Genomic DNA, 22,778 nt, shown 5'->3' with positions numbered 1-22,778 from the left:
GGCATGGGCGCTGGGCAGGGCATACCGGGCACGGCACGCCGGGGTGGGCGCTGAGAATGGCAGAACGGGCACCGGGGCACGGCACGCCGAGCACCGGGGTATGACACACCGGGCACCGAGGCGCGGCACACGGGCACCGGGGCATGGCATACTGGGCAACGGGGCGAGCACTAGGCATGGCACACCAGGTACTGGGCACTGGGGTGGGCGCTGGGCATGGCATACCCGGCACTGGGGTACTCCACACGGTGCGGTGGGTCCTGGGTACCAGCAGCAAGGAGCGTATGGCAGCTTCTGGGCAGCACGGGCTGAGTGTTAGGGAGCAGGCATGGGAGGGTGGCAGCAGTGCTGGGTACAGGGAACCCTCCCAGGCAGCACCTGCCAGGTGCTGGTACTGGGCACTGGTGCTGGGTGCAGGGTAGTCCACTGGGCAGCATCCACCAGCTGCTGGCAGTGGGCAGGATGAGGACCCTGGGTCAGGGCTCAGGTCTGGGTTTGGAGCTGGGGCTGCTTCTGGGCTTTGATCCACATCCGGATTAGGGCTGGACCATGTGTGGGTCTGCACTTAGGTGTGGGTCTGGATTTAGATGAGTATTTGGATCTGGATTCTGATCCACATCTGGATTTGCATTTGGAGCTGGATTTGGATCCACATCTGGACTTGCATTTGGAGCTGGATTTAGGTATTCATCTGAGTCTGAATCACACACCCTTCACAAGGGGTGGAGGTAGCCTGCCCACCCCCCTCTCTCCAAGCCTTCCATGGGTGCAGAGAGCACAATCACCCCACGAGGTGTTTGGGGCTGCCCACTTATCCTGCCCCGGGCAGAGTGGGAAGCCCCAGGGGGAAGCTGGGATGTGCAGCAGTGTGGCGGGAGCCCTGGCCTGGGAGCCGAGGGGTGGGATGAAATGGCAGCAGTCCCGCTGGCCTTGGCTGTGCTCAGCGGTGTGTCTGGGGCTGAACGTGCTCCAAGGAGGAGCCGAGGTCAGGGAGGGGGATGAGTGCAGGAAACATATTAAGTGAGGAAAATTGGCTGCAGCCAGCAGCGCTGCCTGATGCTTGCCTGGGATTTTCCTCTCCATCAGGTATCTGGTGTAAGCCCTTGCTGTTGGGAGGTTGCAGCTGGTTACCCGTGTGCATCTCACAGATGCCAGTGGCCACCAGACCTGCTTTGCACCAAGAGGGGTGGCACCCAGGACCCCTCTGTGCGTGTGTCCCCAGTGCTGACGCCCGGCTTTGGCCACGGCGACGTGTGCAGATATTTTAAGAGGAAGATTCTGTGCTCTCGCAGCTTGACTGCTAATTTATAATCCTGTTTTCCTATTAAAATAAAAGCCTCTCTCTTATTCCCGAACGTGAGAGCCAAAGCAGAGCTCTGAGGAAGTGCCCTGTTTGCAGAACACACTGAAACGCACAAAGGAAACGATGCAAAAACAGCATTTTGCACGTTTTTGAGCCTCATTTTAGCTGTGACTTGGAGCAGCAGAAGGGAAATCTTTTCCAGCAGGATGTGCACAGCGGGGGTGTGCGTGGAGCTGCTGGTGTCCCTTTGGAGCAGGGCCACCTGCCTGCCGAAGGACAGCAACCGCTACGGGTTCCTGCTTTGTCCCTGAGGGGTGGCAAGTCCCTTGGGGGTCCCAGGGACTAGAGCTGGAGCAGTGTGTCCCCTGTGGGGCCAGCTGGGCAGGGATGGCAGTCGATGGCAGGAAATACCTGCTGCTCCGCTGCTTCCCGGCCAAAGCGAACAAGAGGGAGAGTGTTCCGAGGGCGGCTGCGGCCGCGTGCGGCAGGAGGGGCCTCTGAGGGACACACAGGCCATTGTTCCTTGAGGATGCGGGGCGGAAATTTGGATGGACCCGCGGTGTGCCGCCCTCACAGCACTGCCAGGGCTGTGAGTGGGACCCAGGATCTGATGAAGTGGATCAGGGTGGGAATTCATTAAACCTCATGTCTGGTAGTGGCCTCACTGATGGTGGTGCTGGGACAGTCCTGGGGAGACAACCCACTCGAGAGGGCTCTCCTACTCTGTGCAGTTGGAGCGTGACATGTGCCCAAGGACTTTTAGCCTTTCCAGACCTCTTACTGGTATTTGTCATGGTCCAGCAGTAGCTCTGCTGTCTGTCTGTCCATCCTCACCCTGTCAGCCTTGCAGTAACCTGAAAAGACACTTAATACGGGCTAGGTTTGATCCACACTCTGACATTCCTTCAAGTGCTCCCTGGTGTTTTCCTGTCGCTTGCACAGTGCCTTTTCCCACCAACGCTCCCTCATTTCTGTGAAAAGGAAGAAAAAGACTTGCAGAGTGTGCCCAGCCTTGCAAATTCCTAATTACCCACCACACATCCTGGCAAACGGGCTTCCCTTTGAGCAGCGTTTCTGTCAGCAGGAATGGGGCGCAGGCTCTCCCCACTGTGGCTGATGATGCTGATCCCCCCCCCTCACAGGGAGAGCCCTGAGGGATTTATCTGGCTGCTCCCACCGAGCTCCCACCCAGCTCTGCTCTCCTTCCCCAAGCACCCGTCCCCACACCAGCTTCCAGATCTGAAGAGGGTTTTTAGGAGGGAAGAAAAGGGGGGAGAGAAGAGAACGTGCTGCTCTCCTTCCGTGCTTCGCCCTTTCTCAGGAAGCGGCCAGATTGTTTCCATTAGGAAAAGCTGAGGATCCAAGTATTTGTCAATGACCAGGAGATTTGCTGATGGTAGCTGCTGTTCCCTAGAATAATGTTGAGCGAGGTGCTTGGCGTGGACCCATCCTTTTATGGTAAAATTAGGGCTAAATGCTGGGGGGATTTGCATTTGAAGTTGATTGATACGTGGCATTAGTGCATGCATAGATAATTTTGTATTTTGAGAGCGCTGAGCAAGGAATAATTTTTATTTTGGGTCAAAGATAAGGGCATTGCGTTGAGATGAAATATGCAGGGGTGCTGATCTGTGTCACGGGCACTGCATTTCTCTTGGCTGGGTAAGGAGATGGCAGACCCACATTACCCATTCCTGCCCTTGCTTTTAAGTGCTTTGGGTCTGTGCCCGATGCAAGGAGCAACCCCCCACTGTCACTTAATGCCAGGACATGGTTCCAACTTTATAAGCTTTGGAGTTTCCCATTATAAAAAGAAAAAAGAAGAACAAACCTCTGTTCTATTTTATTTACTTATTTTAGTAGCTGAAGGCTGTGCCACTGAGAAACATAAATTAAATAGAACAGGGTGGCTTCATCGTTACAGGAAAGGTACAGGCAGAGTGTTCCCAAGCTGGTGGTGCCTTTCAAACCCACCTCTGGCAACCTGGACTGATACTGTTGGAAGAGTCTTGTCCCTCCCTGTCCTTGTCCTTGGAGCAGTTCTTATGGCACATCTCAGGATATGCACAGGACTGTTGGCTTCCTTTTGTTGCTCAACCTCTCTGGGCTGCTGCACGTTGAATGCAGTCAGGATTTCAGGAGGCTGGAGCCTGGTGTTCCCCTCAGCTGCACAGCTCTTCCTTTAGCAGTAAGGACAAGGGTTCAGCCCTCTCGGGGACTTGGGGGTGGAGGAGAGGGGCTTCCCTTTGGGTCCCCAAGAAACAAGGGCCAAGGAGCTGGGGACAACTTTGCTAAATGCATCAGCATAGGGCAATTCCAGACATTAGAGGTCACCCCTCCCTCCATCCATCCCTCCTTCCATCTATCAATCCCTCCAGCTCTCAGAGGAGGATGTCTCCAGGAGGGTGGCTCCCAGCTGGGCATACAGACTGTTTTGGCAGGAGCACGTGGCAGGACTGATGGGTTTCATGGGGTAAAGGGAGCCCTAATGAGAGGGAACTGTGCAGACATTAATTAGGCAGTCAGTGAGATCCTCAGGTGCCAATAACTCAGCAGAAGCACCGGGCCATTTGCGTGCAGGGGATGACAAGTGATCATGTCCCAGAAACAAGAAGTGACCCCCCGCTGTCCCTCCTTGCCCCTTTAGTTGGGTCCCAGGGTCACTGCAGCTGGCAGGGCAGGGGCTGGCAGTGGGGGGCTGTGTGAAAACCCCCTCCTCTTCCACCAAAGCAGGTGGAGGGAGATAAAAAGGAAGGGGAAGGAGGAGGGAGCAGAACTGAAGAGCAAAATCAGCTGCACTACAAAACGCCCTGAGCAGTCACTTGTGCTTGAGGCCATCCCTGCTGTGTGGCCGAGTGGCTTTTTCCAGGCCTGGCAGGAGAACCCCAGAGAGGTGGAAAGGGGGATGTGGGTGAGGGGAGGAGGGAGACGTCTCCAGTTTGAGCCTCAATAGGTTTCAGAGGCATTTTGGGGATGAAAGCTGCCCTGGGGCCCCTCCCAGCAAGCAGCAGTGCTGTGGGTACGCTGCGGGCATCATGTTTGGCTGGCTGACGGCTTCCTTGGTACACTGAAAATGGTATTAAAAAAAGAAAAGGAAAAAAAAGCAAATCCTACAACAACAAAAAATATAGCATCAACCCCCCCCCCCCCCCCCCCCCCACACTCCCCTTATCTCCACCACCCAACAACAACCAAGAAAGGCAAAATCTTTCACAAGCCCGGAAGATGTCACCATAGAAACAGAAATCAGACCCACTCCACGGATCCTGCCGCCTGGGAAGGTGATAAAATGTTTTCTATCGATTGCTGTCGGGAAAGTCACTGCTGATAAGCCATCCGAGGAGAAATGGAGCAGGGATGTGGGGACGTGGGAGCTCTTCAAATGAGCCTCCAGATGGTCCCTTGGCTGCCCCTGTGCAGCGGTCGGGGACCTCGGGACCTCGGGCTGGCCAGGGGCGGCTGCTCTGCCCCAAGCTGGTGCCAGTGTGTGCAGCAGAGAGGTGTGAGTGTGCCATGCCTTTGGTGTGGCGATGTGAGCGTGCCCTGGCTGCTGTGAACACAAAGTGGAAAGCCCAGTGTCTGCTTTCCTGCTTGCTTCTGCAGCAGAGCAGCTGTTCCTGGCTTTAATTTGAAAGAGAGGAGGTTCAGATTGGATATTAGGAAGAAATTCTTCCCTGTGAGGGTGCTGAGGCTCTGGCACAGGTTACCCAGAGAAGTTGTGGCTGCCCCATCCCTGGAAGTGTCCAAGGCCAGGTTGGACAGGGCTTGGAGCAACCTGGGATAATGGAAGGTGTCCCTACCCTTGGCAGGGGGGTGGAATGAGATGGTCTTGAAGGTCCCTTCCAACCCAAACCATTCCCAAACAATTCTATGAAAAACATCAGGGCAGATGAGCCCTCCCCTGGATCCCATTGTGGCAGCACCACAGTTTCACCTCCTCTTGCCCCTCTTTGGTTGGTATCACTGTGATAATCCCTGTGGTGCCTTCCAGCCCTCTGCCCTCCCAGAGCCCAGATCCCCAGTCCCCATTTGCACACTGGTGGCTGCTCTGCAGCTGGGAGCATCCCTGTGGCTGTGGTGCCGGCTGGGAGGTGTGGGATCTTCCCGGCAGCTCTTCCCAGGGCGCCACACAGCACCAGGGTCTGGCTCGAGCGCCCTTTGAAGAGATGGAAAATCCTATTATCTGCTCATTCTTCTCGCAGTGTGAAGCCTCAGAGCATTCAGCAGCAGTCGAGTGTGGTCTGCTGCCTGCAGGCTGGTGCTGCCTCCGCTCCCACCCACAAGGGAAGCTCTCTGGGTCACCAAAGATGGGCTTTACCTTCCCATCCCCTGATCCATGCACCTTCCAAAACCCCTGATCCACACCCCTTCCCATTCCCTGATCCATGCCAGGGCTCGGGGATACAGCTGTCCCCACAATACCATGTGCAGCATCCAGCAGTGGGATGCAAAGGACATGCAGGGAAGCAGGGTGGGGGGCTGTGTGCTGATCTCCTGCTCCGTGGGGAGCCGAGGCTGCTGCTCCAGCCTGCAAATCCTCACGTCATTAGGGCTGGGAAGGTGTAACCCATCTCACATCCTTCATCCCTGCGGCAGCTTTGCTGCCAGTAATTGGCAGCAATAAAAGAGGCGGTTAATCCAGGGCAGCGTGGGATGCAGGCACAGGGATGTCTGCGGTGAAAGGCACCCTGGAAAGGAGGGGCTGAGGAGGAATATGCTCCTGGGCACAATTTACAGCCCTGGAGAGCTGGTTGAATGCCACAGGGAGCATTTGCTGGGGATTTTGTTAATGATGTAGGCGCAGCCTTCCCAGCTTGGCCTGTGCTAAAGCCCTGGCTCACACAAGCTGAGGCTCTTTGGCTTGAACTTAGACCAGCTGCTTTCCACTGGCTGGTGGATTTTTGTCTTGTTACTGGGTGGTTCCATGCGGGAGATGAACAAAGGAGAAGTTAGTGGGTGATTTCACCTTGGGGTTTCTTCTTTTGGAGGAGGAAGGAAGGGTTAAACCGTGTCTTGTTACTGAGTTATTTTAGGATAGTAGCACTGAAGGGACTGCAAGAGGATTTGTCTGCACATGGGAAGATGGAATTTAATCAATATTGACAAGAGCCATTCACCAAAACAGGCTCATTTGCTAATGAAAGCCAGACCTGGTGTCTCCCAGGGGAAGGACGGCTTTGGGAAAGAGGGGAAGGAGGAACTGGGAAAGACACGGCTCCCACTCCCATGCTCCTGGTTCTTATGAAACCAGGCTGCATTTGGGATTGATTTTCCCAGCACGGAAAGACTTTGGCTTGTTTGTCTTGCAGCTGCAGGATGCCCAGGATTGGCCTTTGTGGCCACAAAGCAATGTCCCCATCCCTGCCCAAGGATCTGGGTCCATGTCACCCCCCAGGCACCAGTGTCACAGAGTCAGGCAAAGGCTGGGATGTGTGTGGTGACAGCAGAGCCAGTCCGATGGCTTGGGGGGCAGGAGGGCAGAATGGGGGTGCAGAGCTTTGCCCTCCAGCTCAGATTAGACCTGGGATTCCCCACACAGTGAAGTCTCCTTCCATGAGTAGAGATGTTTCCATCCCACCCTTGTAATCTGTTGGGTTTTCTGGCACCTGTTTAACTCAAACACCCATGGAGGCAGTGGGAGAAGACTGGTTTTGTCAGAGTTGTTTGTTTTCCCCTCTATCCTTGCAATGAGAAGCAGAAAACAGTCAAGAAACTTCTGAGACCAGCCCCTCTCGACAATGTACCACATGGAGAAGAAACCTGATTTCTGTAGTTGGCAGCTGATATTTCCCATGGCTGCCAGCTCTGTGTCCTGGAGCTGGGCTGAGCTCACTATCCCACAGTGGTCAAAAAGTCCTGACATTTACCCCCTGTGCATCCCTAGATTCCTGGAACACCATGGAAGACAGAGATCCAGGCATCACTGTGCTCCATCACAGCACCGGTGGGGAGAATCGACCGGTCTCTGCTGTGAGGAGGAGCCGGCTTAATTTGTTGGGCACTTTTTTTTTCCTTCTAAAAGACAGCACCGCATCCCCCAGCCTTCTGGTGCAGCCACGGGGCTGTGCCCGGAGCGTGGGGGCTGAGAGGGATGCAATTGGAAAAAAAGGAAGATTTTGATCCCCTGCCAAGCCCGCACAATCCCATCCAAGTTCACACTGGCAGATAATGAGCTTTAATGAGCAGGCCACACTAATTGGTAAGTGATCCCAGAGCCGTCTGTGGCAGAGGCGAAGGAAGAGCAGTGGCAGCTCCGGGCGAGGAGGGGGTCGGGGCTGTGCAGCCCGCGGCGCTCCAGAGGGCAGGGGCTGCCGGGGCTGGGAATGCCAACAACGAAGGCTCTGCCTGCCCCCACGGGGTGCTGCCTGAGGGTCTGCAAGCAGGACCGTGAGAGGCATTGCTGGATCTGTTCCTTGGAGCTCAGCTGTATCCTGGGATGCAGCAGCAGCAGCGTGGCCAGCAGGTAGAGGGAGGGAGGGGATTCTGCACCTCTGCTCTGCTCTGGAGTAGGTAGCTGGGCGCAGCTCTGGCACACCCAGCATCAGAAGGACATGGACCTGCTGGAGAGAGTCCAGAGGAGGCCATGGAGATGCTCCCAGGGCTGGAGATTCTCTGCTATGGAGACAGGCTGGAAGAGCTGGGAGTGTTCAACCTGGAGAAGAGGCTTTGGGGAGACCTTAGAGCCCCTTCCAGTGCCTAAAGAGGCTCCAAGAGAGCTGGAGAGGGACTTGAGACAAGGCCATGGGGTGACAGGACAAGGACAGGACAAGGACGTCTGCTTCACGCAGACGGAGGGCAGGCTTAGATGGGACATTAAGAAGAAATTCTTGGCTGTGAGGGTGGAGAGGCCCTGGCACAGGTTGCCCAGGGAAGCTTTGGCTGCCCCATCCCTGGAAGTGTCCAAGGCCAGGTTGGATGGGGCTTGGAGCAACCTGGGCTAGTGGAAGGTGTCCCTGCCCATGGCAGGGGGGTGTGAATGAGGACGGATGGTGTTAATCGGAGGCATTCCTAAGGCAGTCCTAATCGAAGATCATTGTAAATTCCCCTCTCAAATGGAGTGGAAAAATGCTATTAAGCTAATATAACATCACCGGGGAAGGACGTTCTGCCGCCGAGGTCTCCAGGGAATCGGGCTGTAATGAGGGGAGGGAGCAGGAGATGACAGCAGCCAACGTGCTTGGGGCAGTGGGAGCTGCTCAGGACCACCCAGCCCTGCTTTGCTGTGCCCTGCCTCAGTTTCCCCAGGTGGCCAAGGGGCACTGAGCTCTGCTCCAGCAGCCAGGAGACCCTGGGAGCTGGTGGAAGGGCTCATTTCCCATGGACCCACTGTACAGTTTGGGGAAACTGAGGTAGGGGAGAGCTTGCCAGAGTCACACAGGAGACCAAGAACAGCAGCCAAATCCTGCATCCCCTGGATACCTCAGTGCCACATTTTCTAAGAAAAAGGGGTTCAAGGCACATCATTTAAATAGAAACATGTCCAGGAGGCCAGCTGGAGCAAGAGGCTCCAGGGAGAGCTCAGAACACCTTCCAGTACCCAAAGGGGCTCCAAGAAAGCTGGAGAGGGACTTTGGACAAGGGCATGGAGTGACAGGATGAGGAGGAATGGCTTCCCACTGACAGAGAGCAGGGTTAGATAGGATACTGGGAAGAAATTCTTCCCTGTGAGGGCCGTGAGGCCCTGGCAGAGGTTGCCTAAAGAAGCTGTGGCTGCCCCATCCCTGGAAGTGTTCAAGGCCAAGTTGGACAGGGCTTGGAGCAACTTGGTCTAGTGGAAGGTATTCCTCCCCATGCATTGGAACTAGATAGTTTTGATAGTCCAATCCAGTTCTGTGATTCTATGTTGCACAATGCGATGCCAGCTAATTTGGGCAGCACCCAGGGAGGGGTGAGGACCTTCATCGGCTGTCTGGGGGTGCAGAGCTGGTGAGGGTGAGCTCTGCCAGCACCCCAAGGGATAGGGCAGGAGATGGAGGAACATGAGCCCCATTAGCACCATTGCAGAGTCATTGTTAGATGGGACCACCCGCACCCAGAGATGCTCAGGCACCCCGGGCTGTGAGCAGGAGCCTGGGAACACCCCAAGGAGCATAGGAGTGGCCTGGCCCAGCTGCAGGCACTCTGCCAGGTCTCTGCAGCAGCCGTGCTCCCTTCCAACACTAAGTGGCAGCCTCTGCCCAGCTTTGGGGCAGCCCCTGGCAGCACCGGGGCAGCAGAGTCTGGACAGCAGCATCCTCCAGGGGGGCTGCAGCATCCTCTGGGTGGGCTACAGCATCCTCTGGCTCCCAGGACTCCCAGCCTGACTGAGAGCTGCCTGGGTGCAGACCACGCTGGGGGTCCTGCCAGGGGACATCTTCACCCACACAGCCTTGGGTGCCAGGCTGAGCCCTGCGCGGGGTCAGATCGGGTCAATGCCGCCTGCTAGGAGGGAGACAAGATGCAGAGTTGGCAGCTGTTGGTACCATCTGCTGAATTAGAATCACAATCCACTAAACAAACACTGTCTTGGGATAAAAACGTGCTGCTTAAGACAAGGAGGTATTTCTGCTGCAGGTATTGCTATGACCTGGGAACCCACCACAGGGATTTTCAGTGCTATCAAGAAGCACAGGGATAGAAATGAGTCCTGGGAGCTGCATCCTGCCTGTGCCTGTTGGTGTGTCCGTGATTATGGAAGCACACTGGGGCTTGTGCTGTATAAAGTGCTGACACTTCGGGGAGAGGCTGCTCTGGATTTTCTGTAGCATAGAATGAGGGGAAAGTGAAATAAAAATAGGTCATGGGGGTTTTGGTGGAAGGCAGCAGTTCAGCCCAGCATGGGAGATCAAAGAGATGGGCAGCGTGGCACAGGGCAGCCCTGGCTCCCTCCCAGGCATTGTCCTTGGCACAATGACAAATTTTATCCTTGGGAATTGCACTCAGCTTGCCAAGATATCCCTGTGCAGAGCAGAAGCCCTGGCTCCCACACCAAGCTGCTGTTGGTCCCACAGCCTGTCCTGCACCATCAGGGCACAAAATGCTGTGAGGGAGGTCAGGATCTTCCCCCAGTCCTGATCCACCTCGGCACATGCAGGTAATACAATCCTGCACGGACCTTAAAAAAGAGAATCATAGACTGCTTTGGGTTGGAAGGGACCTTTAAAGGTCACGTAGCCCAACCCCCTTTCAATGAGCAAGGACACCTCTAACTAGGATCAGGTTTCTCAGAGCCCCGTCCAACCTGACCATGAATGTTTCCAGGGATGGGGCACCCACAGCTTCTCAGGGCAACCTGTGCCAGCGTTTTACCACCCTCGCTGTGAAAATACCTTCCTTATATCCAGCCTAAATCACCACTCTCTCACACAGCAGGCTACATGTATATGCACCTCAGCTCTGCAGTCATCTAGAGGGGTACATGCAACCCGCAGGGCTGCAGGTGCTTTTTTCCCCTGGGCTGTGGACAGGTACAGCTGCTGTTCACCCACGGACACCGCGGCTTTTGGCAGCACAGAGGGTGCTATCCAGCCCCTGCTCCCTGGAGCTGGCGCGGCCGCTCCGCAGCTGCGAATCCCGATAAAGCACGTCCCGGCTCTCCGGCCGCCAGCTCAGCGCGTGTGAGCCCCTCGGTGCCGGTGCTTTGTCACAGCTAAGCGCTCACGCCGGGTTTGTCACAGCTGAGTCGGCTGGCACACGCTCCCCTCCACATTTATCCCTTCCAATTTTGGAGCAACCAGCCGCTCGGAACCGTTTGCCCGACTGCAAACAGCCCGGGGCTGAGCTCGGTGCCTGCTCAGCCCGTCCTGCACCGCCCACGCTCGGCAAGGGTCTATGTCCTGCAGGACAAACGGGATACATGCTAGAACACGTCAAAATCCTGGAGAAACCCAGCCTCCAGCAGGCCTGGGAGGTCTCCAGGGAGTTCTCCCTGGGATACAGCGATGGGATGAGTGGGAATGAATCATAGAATCACCAAGTCCCACCTTTGAATGGTTCAAAGGTGTGTTAGAGATGTTTAGACCAGACATTTGGAAGCATTTCTCTCTGGAGAGGGTGGTCAAACCCTGGAACAGGCTTCCTGCAGCAGTGATCAATGCCCCAAGCCTGTCAGTGATCAAGAAGCACTTGGAAAATTCATTCAATAACATGCTTTAGCTTTTGGTCAGCCCTGAAGTGGTCAGGCAGTGGGACCAGACGATCATTGTAGGCCCTTTCCAGCTGAAATGTTCTGTCCTATCCTATCCTATCCTATCCTATCCTATCCTATCCCATATTTCAAAACTCATTCCCACTGCCACCTTGAACCCCTTCCTCTTCACATATCTCCCTCCTCCCTACACCCGAGCTCAGGCTGCTGCGTTATTTCCATGGCTGCTGGACGATTTGTGGCCTCCTGCCACCGCTCAGAGGACAGAGATGCTCAGATGAACCATCCACCATCTCCCCCCCCCCCCCCCCCCCCCCAGAGTAAATCAGCACAGCACCAGCGATTCCAGCCAGGCTGAGCTGATTTATGCCGGCAGAAGGACACTCCGAAGCACGGCTGTGATTTAGCATTCCCATTAGGACCTGGCCACTTCTGCAGAAGAGGTGCAGCAGGTCAGTTTGTCTCCTCATGGAGAGAGGGATGCAGTGATGAGCAGTGATGGCACTGGCAGCTGGCTGTGCTGCTGCTCCCCAGCTGACTCCAGCAGGATCAGTGCTCCAAGAGCACGGCTTCATCCCAGGAAGGTAAAACCTCCTCTGTGATTTACAGCAGGCAGGAGATGCCAGTCCCATCTGCTACCCCAGGCTCTACTCTCTTTTTTATTAAAGTATGAAAGCTAATGTGAGAAACAACAGAGATGCAGGAAAAGTGTCTTCTGTGGGCACGGTTCTTGGGGAGGGAAGAGCTGCAAGGCAGTGGGAGCTGAATTTACCTCCACGGGAGCCCTGAAGAAGATGAGAATCATTTTGTAAAAGGGAGAATGAGGCAGACAAGCCAAAAACATCACTCAGAAAAAAAAAATCTCCTCTCTGCTCTCTCATCCTCCTTTCCTGATCCTTCCTCTGGTCTCCACACACACTCAGGGCATTTTGCCCTATGTGATGCTCTGCAGCTGGTGCTCAGCCACATAAATCACCCCTTGGCCTGGCTAACAAATGACTAAACAACTACAAAGGCACTTTGCAGCATCATTTTTTTCACCAGCTTTAGCAGCAGACTGGCTTTTACAGCACAGCTCTCCCTTCCGTTGCTTTATCCAGCCTTCATAATGTACCACCCCCTCAAGAAAAAAGAGGAAAGCAGTTCAAAACCAGGCTATTGCAGAGAAATGGCTCCCACATGGAAAATGGCTCCTCCAGGGGTGCTGCAGCCCCCCATGCTCCTATGGAAAGGCCAATTAGAGCTGGGAAAGCACTCATGGGAGTGCTCAGGTAGGAGGTTTGCTGCTCTTTTGGGGTGCCGAGGCTTGGAGCAGCCAGTGCTCAGCTTGGTGTGGGGTCTGCAGGTCCCACCGGTGGGAAGAGGTTGCTGGAAATGAGAAAAACCTCTCTGGAGGATGCCTCTCCCATCTTTTCTGGGCACCCCAAAGGCTAGTTTACTCACTCATGGCAGCATTGCTGCTGAGAGCTGTGCATCTTGCACATCTTTCCTTACTTCTTGTCAGCACGATCACCAGGATGCTCCATCTCTATCCCTGGAGGTGGGGGACCCAGAGGGACACTCACCTCACAGGGCCCTCCCAGCACTCTCTTCCTGGGGCAATTTAGTGATGTTTCAGTACCTTTTTGCAGCTTGTTGTGACAAATGTCCCCAGGTTGGTTTTTTTAGTGCTTAAACATGTTATATATGTGCTGGTGTGCCTGTGTGGCAGCCCACACAGGTGGGGTTTTGTGGGTTATCCATCCTCCCTTTTCTCTCCCTTCTGCTGATGGCAGGATCAGGCTGAGACACCAGCTCCTCTCCACAGTTGTCCCCAGGCTCAGTGCTGTCACTGACTGTGTTTGGAGGGGAAGAAGGGAGCTGGGGGGGAGAGGAGCTGTGAGTTCTGGGAGGACACAGGGCATCCCAGGGACATCCCCAGCCCCATGGCAAGGTTTGACCTTCATGGGCCAAATCTTCTCTCTTTTTCCACCTCCCTCCTCCTTCCATTTCTCCAAGAAAACAAAACTTCAGTGGTTTGTCTCACACAGAGTTTGGGCTGGGGCTATGCTGTGCCAGCAGCCACAGCCTTGGAGAGCCAGGGACACGCTGTCCCTCCAAGGGAATTCCCTGAAAATTCAAGGCCAGGCTGGCACTGTGTCTGGCATGCTCAGAGGAGGCTGGATTTACTTCTGACCATAATAATCATGTAATGCCACAGCCTTGCCATGTGCCCTTGGTCATATCCCTTGTTCCCGATGTTCCCCAGCGCTGATGATGCTGTTGGAGACCGTGGGTGAAAATATAAGCATGATGGAGGAATGGAGCAGGAGGCTGCTGGCCACACACTGTGCTCCTGGCAAGACTGGGAGCCGCAGACGTGTCACACCGTTTCTCCCTCGCGGTCTCCAGGATTAGCTTAATAGCACAGGGAAATAACAGGATGAAAAATTCGCTCCCCTCCAAGCACTAAAAGCCAAGTTTCAAGGTTAATTGTCTGCCCTGTAGGAATAGCTTTTACACACTGCAAGGGGCTTAATTAGTGTCATTTTAGCCAAGCAGAGAGAGCGTGCCCTGGGTCCATACTGCATGCCCCCAAGCCTATTTTCCTCTCCATGAGAGATGATGGATTGCAGGCAGCTTCCCTCCACCAGCACTCAGCAGGGACAGTTTTGGGGCTGATCATGGAACCCTGAGATGCTCCTTGGCAGCTGCTGCAACCCCGAGCCCCACCCCTGCACCCACTACACCCTTGGGTCCTGCACTGATGTGCTGCAAAGTGGCTGGATCCTGTCTCTGTCCCCACGTGCACCCCTGTCCGCCCCTGGCCAGGAGCACCCATCCCCATGGAGCACCCGCCTGGAAGAAAAAGCACATGCTGCCAGGCTTGGCTTTAAGGAGAGTACAAGGAGATGGAGGAAATTCCTCTCCCCAGTTAGGGTTGTCCTGCGTGTCCCTACCAGCTGCAGGACACGACCGCTCTCCACGCAGCCAAGGTTTGTTTTCAGCCCAACAACAATCCCCAGCAGCCAGAGCGAGGCCAGACATCATCCGGCACCGAGGAAGGAGGAGAGGAAACTGGATACCAGGGCTGTTGCCAGAAGCGGGGTCTCTGGTGGCACAGGGGCAGCCAATCCATAAGGTGATCCAGGGCTTTCCCAGCCCAGGGCAGCTGCTTCCCATTGGAGCATCTTTGGCAGTGGGCAGGGAGCTCCCACGGAGGGTCCCTGTGCCCTGGCATGGATCCACCGGCAGCCCCTGAGTGAGGTTTTCCATCACCCAGCTTCCATCTTTGCCTGGTTCCAGCTTGCAGATCCCATAGGGACAGCCATGACCCTCTGTGCAATCCAGGCCAGGAGGCTCTTCTGGACGCCAGCCCATCTGGGCTGGAGCAGACCTTGGAGGAGAGCAGCCTGTTGGGATTTAAAGTTTTCTCCATGTTGCAGAAATCATGGCAGACCCCACTAAACCCATCTGGTGGTAAAGCTTCCTCATTCCTGCTCCAGCCACACTTCCAGCTGGGCTGTCCTCCTTCCACCCCTGTCGTGCTCACATCCCACAACTTGCCATGGGCCTGGTGGGTGCTGGATCCACCCCATACTCCCAGCCCCACTCCAGCCTCTCCTCCCCCCTCTGCCCTTTGGATTTAATTTCTCCCTGGCAGACGATGTCCAAACAGGGTCCCAGGGGCTCCCCACCAGCAGCGACAAACCACGGCAGAAAACATCCATCCCAACAGACAGGGCTGGCACAGACAGACAGACAGACAGTTCCCAGGCAGTGACCCAAAGCCCAGCTGCTTCCCTTTTTTATGAGGATCTGCAAAAATATCCCAGTTCTTGGTGAGTGGGGGATTCTGCAGGCAGACATCCTGGCAAATGGGACGTCTGGGGTAAGCTGCCTCCAGCCAGTGTGGGAAGGAGGGATGCATGGAAGAGGGAATGGAGACAGCATCTTTAGCAGTAGAGGGATTAAACACCTTAAACCTTAAACAAGGTGCTTTGGCTTAGGTGGGGAAACCCCAGAACTTTTGCTTCTGGCCCTGTTTTCTACAATCAAAGATCAGTTTGGGCTGAAAAGGTGAAGGAAGAGAGGTAAAAAGCTGGCTTCAGCAGTTTCTTTTTGCTGAAGCCACTTGACACCCAGCAATGCCACCCAGCAAAGGCACCCAGCTCCCAGTCTGCCTACAGGGAGGATTATGGCAGCAAAAACTGGTTACTCAGTTTGGGGGGGTAGGGGCAAGGGCCAAGGCAGGAGCCCCTCCCGTCCTTTGGCCGGGTTGGTGGGGCATCTGGCACTCATGGCTCACCCTCCCCTCCTGCCACTGCAGCTCAGGACTCACAGTGGTGAGGAGTGATGTATTTTTAATTTGTTTAGGGGAATTAAGCTCATCTGTGTCTGACTGCTCACATCACCTCCACTTTCATTAATTTCTGAGCTGCTCGCCTGGATTCCTCTGGCTCTGGCAGGGGTTTGGCATCGCAGGGAGACCAATTTCCTGCAAATTCAACAAATGTTGAATCTGGAGAGCAGCAGGAGATCCCATTTGCCCCATCTGCACAGTGGGGGTACTTCTGGTTCCTCACCACATCAGCTCCATGAGGACATTCTGCCTCATGACCAGCCACTGGTTCAGGAATGGCACGGGGAATTCGCTGTGCCAGCAGCTGACAGTGCTTGGTCCTGGGCTGCAGCCGAGCGGGACCGGTTCATCCCGACAGAAGAAAGTGTCTGGCCAAAGGTTGGGTGGAAGTGGAGCAGAAAGCTTCCCAGGATGCAGCAAGGAGAAAGTGGGAAAGGCTCTGCTGAGCTTCTACACTCCTCCTCTTTTAATATCAATCCGGCCTGGGGCAAGCACAATGCCCGGAGTGGAGGAGCTCCCTGCTCCAGGGGCTGCTGTGTCCCCCACTGGTGAAATGCAAGAGCAGAGCTCTTGCTCATCCTGTGCTCCTGGCATCCCCAGCCTTCTTTCCAGGTCCCAACCTCCTTCCTGGGGTCTCTGACCCTCTTCCCAGGGTCCCCGACTGTCTTCCCATCTTCCTTTTGAAATGCTTCTGTGATGCAGCTCGTAAACAGAGACAAAAGCAGAGGGGAAAGAAGAGATAAGATAAAAATAACTGCCGCGGGAGTGGGTTTGAAGTAAATAACAGGAAAACATCAAAGAGGAGGGAGAGTGATGCTCTGAGGAGGTATTTATAGCCGACTCTGTGGTTCCTCAGGACAGACCTGCGTGCCCCCCATGGAAGCCTCTTCCCTGGCCCCCTCAGCTGTGTGTTTGTGTCTCAGAAAAGCACGTCAGCCCTTGCTCAGGTTTTTTTCGTGTGGATTCAGAGGCAGAGCACATCCCCACAGCTTTTAGAGACCACTCAGGAGAGGCTGATGCCCCGTATAGGCTCTGAGCCCAGCCCTCTGGGGCACTGAGCACTGGGATCAGGTACCTGCTGTGGGAGCTGTCACGTGCAGCACGAAGCAGCCTCCACTTCCAGGCTTTTCCCCCCTCCAAGTCCTCGATGTGGGTTTTTTTTTCTCCCCAGAGGCCTCCTGCGTGTCACATCTGAGAGCAAGGCTGATTGCCTGGGAAAAGCTGGTCGCCAGTGGAGTGAGGGATGAGAGATGGCCGTGGAGGGGATGCTGGGTGCAGTGACTCAGCTCCCTCTATCATCCCTGCTGTGCCGAGCATTAGGCATCTGGATGGCTCGGCATCCAAAATGTGGCTGCTCAGCTAATGGGGACACCCTAATTAGATGTCTCTGGAGCAATGCACCATATCCCTGGGCTGATGATGTGCAGAAATGTTTCTGGAGGCTGGTTCAGCCCTCTGCAGCTTGCACCATATGGGCAAAGACACTGGGGGTGCACAGGGTGGTTTGTAGGTGCACAGAGGACCTGGAGGTGCAGGAAGTGATAGGGAAAGCTGCTCAGCCTGTTTGGATGGATCCAGGGTTGTTCCCACCCCCAGCATGGGACATGACCCCCTAGGGGCCAGGGGACATGGTAACAGTGACCTTTACAGCTGCCTCCTGCTTTGGAAAGTCCCAGCTTCTCTTATAGCATCTGTTCCCATGAAAGGTACTTTGGAGGGATTTAAAAGGTTTGGGGGATTTAGGGCTTTGGGGGAGAACAGATTGGCAGTAAACCCTCCAGCCAGCTGTGCAGAGTCAGGACCTTTTCGAGAAGGGAAAGCTGGGGGATTTCCACCCTCCTGGACTCCCAAAATGTCCTCCCTTCTTGCAGCCATCTCCCAGGCTCGGGGAGCAGCCGCTGCTCTGACGGGCTGCAGTACCTCTGCACACCCTCACTGCTGCTCTCTAATCAGACACAGGGTTTGCAATTAAGCGACACAGAGTACCCTGGGGACAGAACCTGCTGTTTGAGCCCAGCTCAGATGAGTTTGGGGAGGGAGAGACCTGATTTCCCACTTAGCAGACAGGTCACGATCAGTGGATTCATTGATCCCAGAAAGCAAAGCCTCTGCTTCATTAGAGACATGCTGGTGATGAACGTGGCCTTAGGGAGCAGGGAAGCTGTGTGAATCCTTCCCTAAATGTTATCTCCATAAGGCTCAGAGTGCAGATGTCGGGAAGCTCCTCTGACAGCACGGCTTCTTTAGGAGGGAGCCTGCTCCTTCCCGCTGAGCCCATCACACGTGCGGCTCCAAGGGGCATCGGAGCTCACTGGAAATGCTGAGGCTGGAAAAATGCACCTAATGCCTCTGTGTCTGTCCCAACCCTTTCCGTGGTTTCCCCACTGATGTGTGATGAGGGCAGGATGCCCTGGGTTAAAGCAATGCAAGCTATGGCTGTGCCAGGGCAGAGCACCTGCGTGAGACCCACGGGGTGCTCCAGAGCTTCAATGTAAGGTGTACCTGGAGTCAGCAGGGGATCCCCAGAGTCAGGGGGTTGGCAAGGGATGTTCACCCATAAGCATGGACATGGCAATACCTTGCAGAGCTGGTTGAGGCGCAGGCAGCACAGGCAGGGCAGAGAACAGGCATCCCTGGGCAATCAGGCACACTGATGCCGGGCAAGACCCCAGTGCAAGGTCCTGCCTGCTGTGCTCTCAAACCAGGACCATGTGTACACAAAATGTTCTGGCTGTAACAGCCAGATCCTGCTCTGTCCTCTGCTGCATTCCTGATTTTCCCTCCCCAGGCTGGCTCTCACGGATGGACATTGCCTTGCTGGCTCCTGCCAAGAGTTACTGGCAATAACTTCTCAGTGCCCTTCAGTGCAGCTGCTCGAGGCAGCAGATGGGGAGAGGGGCTGTAGCTGTGCCAGACTGGCTGCTCTGTGAGCCTGGTTCAGGATAAGCTGGGCTTATGCAAGTAGCTCCCAAAGTTCCCATTCCCTCTTGTAAATTCCTGCTGAGATACTGGTGTAGTTATGGGGAGCACACCAGGAGCAGCTTCACTGAGGTGAGTGCTGCCCACGGGCTGGAGCAGGGCCCTGCACCGTCCCCTTCCCTGAATCACGACTCTGCACGATAACAACACCCACAGGCGAAAAGTAAGGCAAGGACTGTGAGCCTTCCACATGGAAATTTTGAAGGTTTTCCTGGTTCTCTGCATGAGGGGAACCACGCAGGGGATGTGGCTTTTAAAGAGGTTTCTGCTCCAGGGAATCACACTGTGCTGCTGGTTCGGGGCAGGGATGTGTCATTCTGTTCCTGCAGGTGTTAGGACTTCTTTTTGCCAGTTCTTCCAAGAAAGCATTTCCCGTGGGCAAACCTGCCTGGCAGGATGCCCCAACGCCAACACAGGCATCCTCAGCTTTGACAAACCTCCCACGCCGTGACACGTCCCCTTTGCAGGGGCAGATCCTGAGCTCCCAAGCATTTGGCTCTGGTTTTTGGCTCATGCTGGTCCATGGACAAGCTGGAAGCAAAGCATCCTCTTCCCAGCTTGGCTGCCAGTTTGGGAGCATCTCAGGCTTTTGGAGAATTTAGGTACATGGAGGTGGTGTTGGTTGTTCTCTGCATCCCTTGATATTTAAGGGAACTCAAGGAACAGCGAGGGCATGGGAACAAGGAAAGGAGCAGATGCCTCTCTCAATTTACAGGGATCAGCAACTGAGTGAGTCCTCAGCATAAGCAGGGTGTAACTGGGAGCAGAGTCTGCCTCACATACCATATGCTCCCAATCTACCACGTTCAATCAAGCCTAATAAAATTGATAGGGGAACATTGAAAATCTCGTGATTAATTCTTTATGATCTGTAATAGGGGAGCTGTGTGCCAATTACTCGAGTAAATCATTCATCAGAAAATAAATAGAGCTAACCTCCAGCACAAACACTAGAGGATTTCCACCAGGATTGCAGGTCTGGATTGCAGCATCGCACCGCTGGTGCCAGCATGTTATCTGATGGAGGACACAAGAGTAGCTGCAGTTTTGCTGCTTCTCCCCAAGGTCTCATCCCTGTGCTCCAGCACTATTTGTTGTCCTTCACTGTGTGTCAGTGCTCCGTCCTTGATCTCCATGACCCACCAGTCCAGGCCCTTGCAGGTTTGCAAGGGTTAAACCCATAGGGATCAGCTTTATTTCAGGGCACATTTGAACACTGGGACCATGGCACAGGAAAGGCGGCACAAAGGAATGGGAAAAAGGCCCCAGACCCATGGTGTGCCCATAGGACTTCTGTCAGCAAGGCACAAAGCTGGGGTGGGACCAGGCAGATTGCAAGCTTGGATACAAGAAACCAAGACTGCCAGCCAAAAGTGGCCCTTCCAGGATCACTGGAGATAGCCAGAAAGCCTGGCTCACTTGGCTGGAGCAAGGGGTGAGAGGGCAGCCACAGCAGCCACAGGCAAACAGGGGAGTTCATCAGCATGTCCTGCATCAGAGGATGGCAGCAAGAGTCACCTGTGGAGAGCGGAAGCCGAATGTCTTTTATATCCCTCATTTTCCTTTTTTTTTTTCCAGTAAGGAAATCAATCCTTTGGCCTGGAAACTTTCTCCTGAGCTTGTAAGAAGAGATGACCCTCTGTGCTGAAGTTACCTGGATGCAGTTTCCTGACCAATGTCCCATTTCTAAGGGAAACCCACCCAAGAGCACTCCCTGCCTGGGATTTCCACATGTTGGGAATTCCCTGGGCTGTGTTTGAATTGCTCCTGAGCAAATTGCATCTCACTAAGCCAGTGTGTCCTGCTAACACACATGCAGCATCCTTGACTGGACTGATGCAACTCCATATTCACCAGTGACCTCTTTGGACCATGGTGGGATTTCAAAGGGCACTGGGGAGTTCAAGCTGAGAAGAGAATTGGGACAGCTGAGGCATGCCCTCTTCCTGAGCTCAGTGCTTGGAAATGGAGAACTGGATAAAAGGCATGCCATGGGGAGAAGAGGAGGGATGGGGACACAAAGAAAAATCCAGTCCATCAGAAAGCCCTCTTTGTCTCCTTCACAGCTGCAGGGATCTATTGAAGGTGGGATGAAGACCAGTATGGAGGGGCCTTGCTGCCACAAACATCCCCTTTCCCTCTTACATGGAAAATCTTCCCTGGACAGGGGATTTGGCAGTAGGAATGGTGTGAGAGCTCAAGTGTCATTTCTTGCCCTAAAAGCTGCTGAGATGGTGGTAGGACACTGGGTCCTGCAGCCCATGCCTCCACTGGGGTGACAGGACAGACGTGACCGTCACCCCAGCTCTGCTGGCCTCAAACAAGGAGCCAGCGAGACAGCTCATCCCTCTGCACCTCCTCACTGTCCTCCATCCCTCAGCCAGACCCATTCCTCCTCCCACTGTGCCACAAAATCCTTGTCCTTTCCCAGCTGGCAGCACTGGCATCACCAGGACATCTTCCCCTTGCAGCCAGGAGGACAGTTTGGAGGTTTCTCCCTGCTAATTCCCTCCCGAAGGGGACATTCATTGCTTTCCCCATGGTATCCCCATCGCCCTTCCTGCTGCTTCCAAGCACCCAGCTGGTGGGACTCACAGAACAAACATCCTCCCACCTGCTCCTGAGGCCCAGCCCGGGAGATGGCAGAGGCAATAATTACACACTTGGCACAGCAGAATCATCCAGCACGAGGGAGAAGAGGCCGGAAGCAGCCAGAGGTCATCCAAGGGAAACACTGCACCCACCCAGAGTGCCTCGGTGTGTGCCTCACCCCAAAGCAGCCCAGTTTATACTGTGAATGTTCTAGACAGGTCCTGTGTGAGCACCCCGTGCCTGTGGGGAGGTGGGGGTGTGCTGGTGCAGTGAGGTGTTTGGAGCAGCAGAACCAAGGAAAGCCAGTTTCCTGTGGAGCTGAGCTGGGATCCCCTGGCTCTGCTGAGGCATATCCTCCAAGGATGCCATTTTCCTGGGGAGGGCTTCTTGGGAGCCATCACTCACACAGGCTTTCAGTACCTGTCAGGGCATGAGCACTGGGACATCCCGTCCCTTCCCCTCTCCCACAAGTCCTTGGGAAGGACACTTGCAGCTGATTCACACCAAATTCTTTTTTGAAGAAAATTTATTTCCTTGCAAAGCAGCGTCTGCAAAAGGAGAGACCCTCAGAGGTCTGCAGGGATTTCCCAAGCACAAGCAGGTCTGGGACTGCAGCCCATGAGGTGCATCAACTACAAGCATCCCAGAGAGGAGCAAAGAAGAGAAATAATGAGCAGTAATAATAATAACAGCAATTAAAAATATACCACACTGCCTGAAGGGAGAAGGCTGCAGTGAACTGTCCTTAAAATACATCCAGACTGGATGGCTTTACATTTTGCCCTGAAATGACAAGTATCAGTCAAGCAATATTTAATTTCCAGTGCCAGGGAGCCACTGGAGTTGTTTCCCAGCTCCTGGCTCTGCTGGGAGTGCTGAACAGAGGCAGGGCAGGGGATGGAAAGGGGTTGGGCAAGGGTCGGGCAGGGAATGGGCAAAGGTCATGGAATCATAGAATCTCAGAATGATTTGAGTTGGAAGGGACCTTAGAGTTCCAACCCCCTGCCATGGGCAGGGACACTTTCCACTAGACCAGGTTGCTCCAACCTCACCTTGAACACCTCCAGGGATGGGGCAGCCAGAGCTTCTCTGGGTGAAAGGGAATGGAAAAGGGGTCGAGCAGAGGTCAGCAGGAGAGAGGGCAGGGAGGGCAGGGACAGGCAGGGGTTGGCAGTGCCCGTCTCTGCCCCCGCAGCAGCGGTGGCCCCTCTGTTCTCGCCCACTCTCCCCCGGGGCTGCCCCACTCCCATTCCCACTCCCAGCCCCACTCCAGCTGCCCGGGGGGGTCGAAGCCCAGGCCCGGCGGCCGGACGCTCTCCCGCAGCCGCGGCGGAGGCGAGGTCAGTGCCATGCCCGTCCCGCAGGCCCCGGGCCCGGCGCGGCTCCTCCCGGGGAGGCGGGACCGCGGCTCCGGCAGCGCCTCGGCGGGCCCCGCG

This window comes from Corapipo altera, unplaced genomic scaffold (genome assembly GCF_003945725.1).
Source record: "Corapipo altera isolate COAL_440 unplaced genomic scaffold, ASM394572v1 104, whole genome shotgun sequence".
Lineage (NCBI taxonomy): Eukaryota > Metazoa > Chordata > Aves > Passeriformes > Pipridae > Corapipo > Corapipo altera.
Note: the sequence above shows the minus strand (reverse complement) of the source record.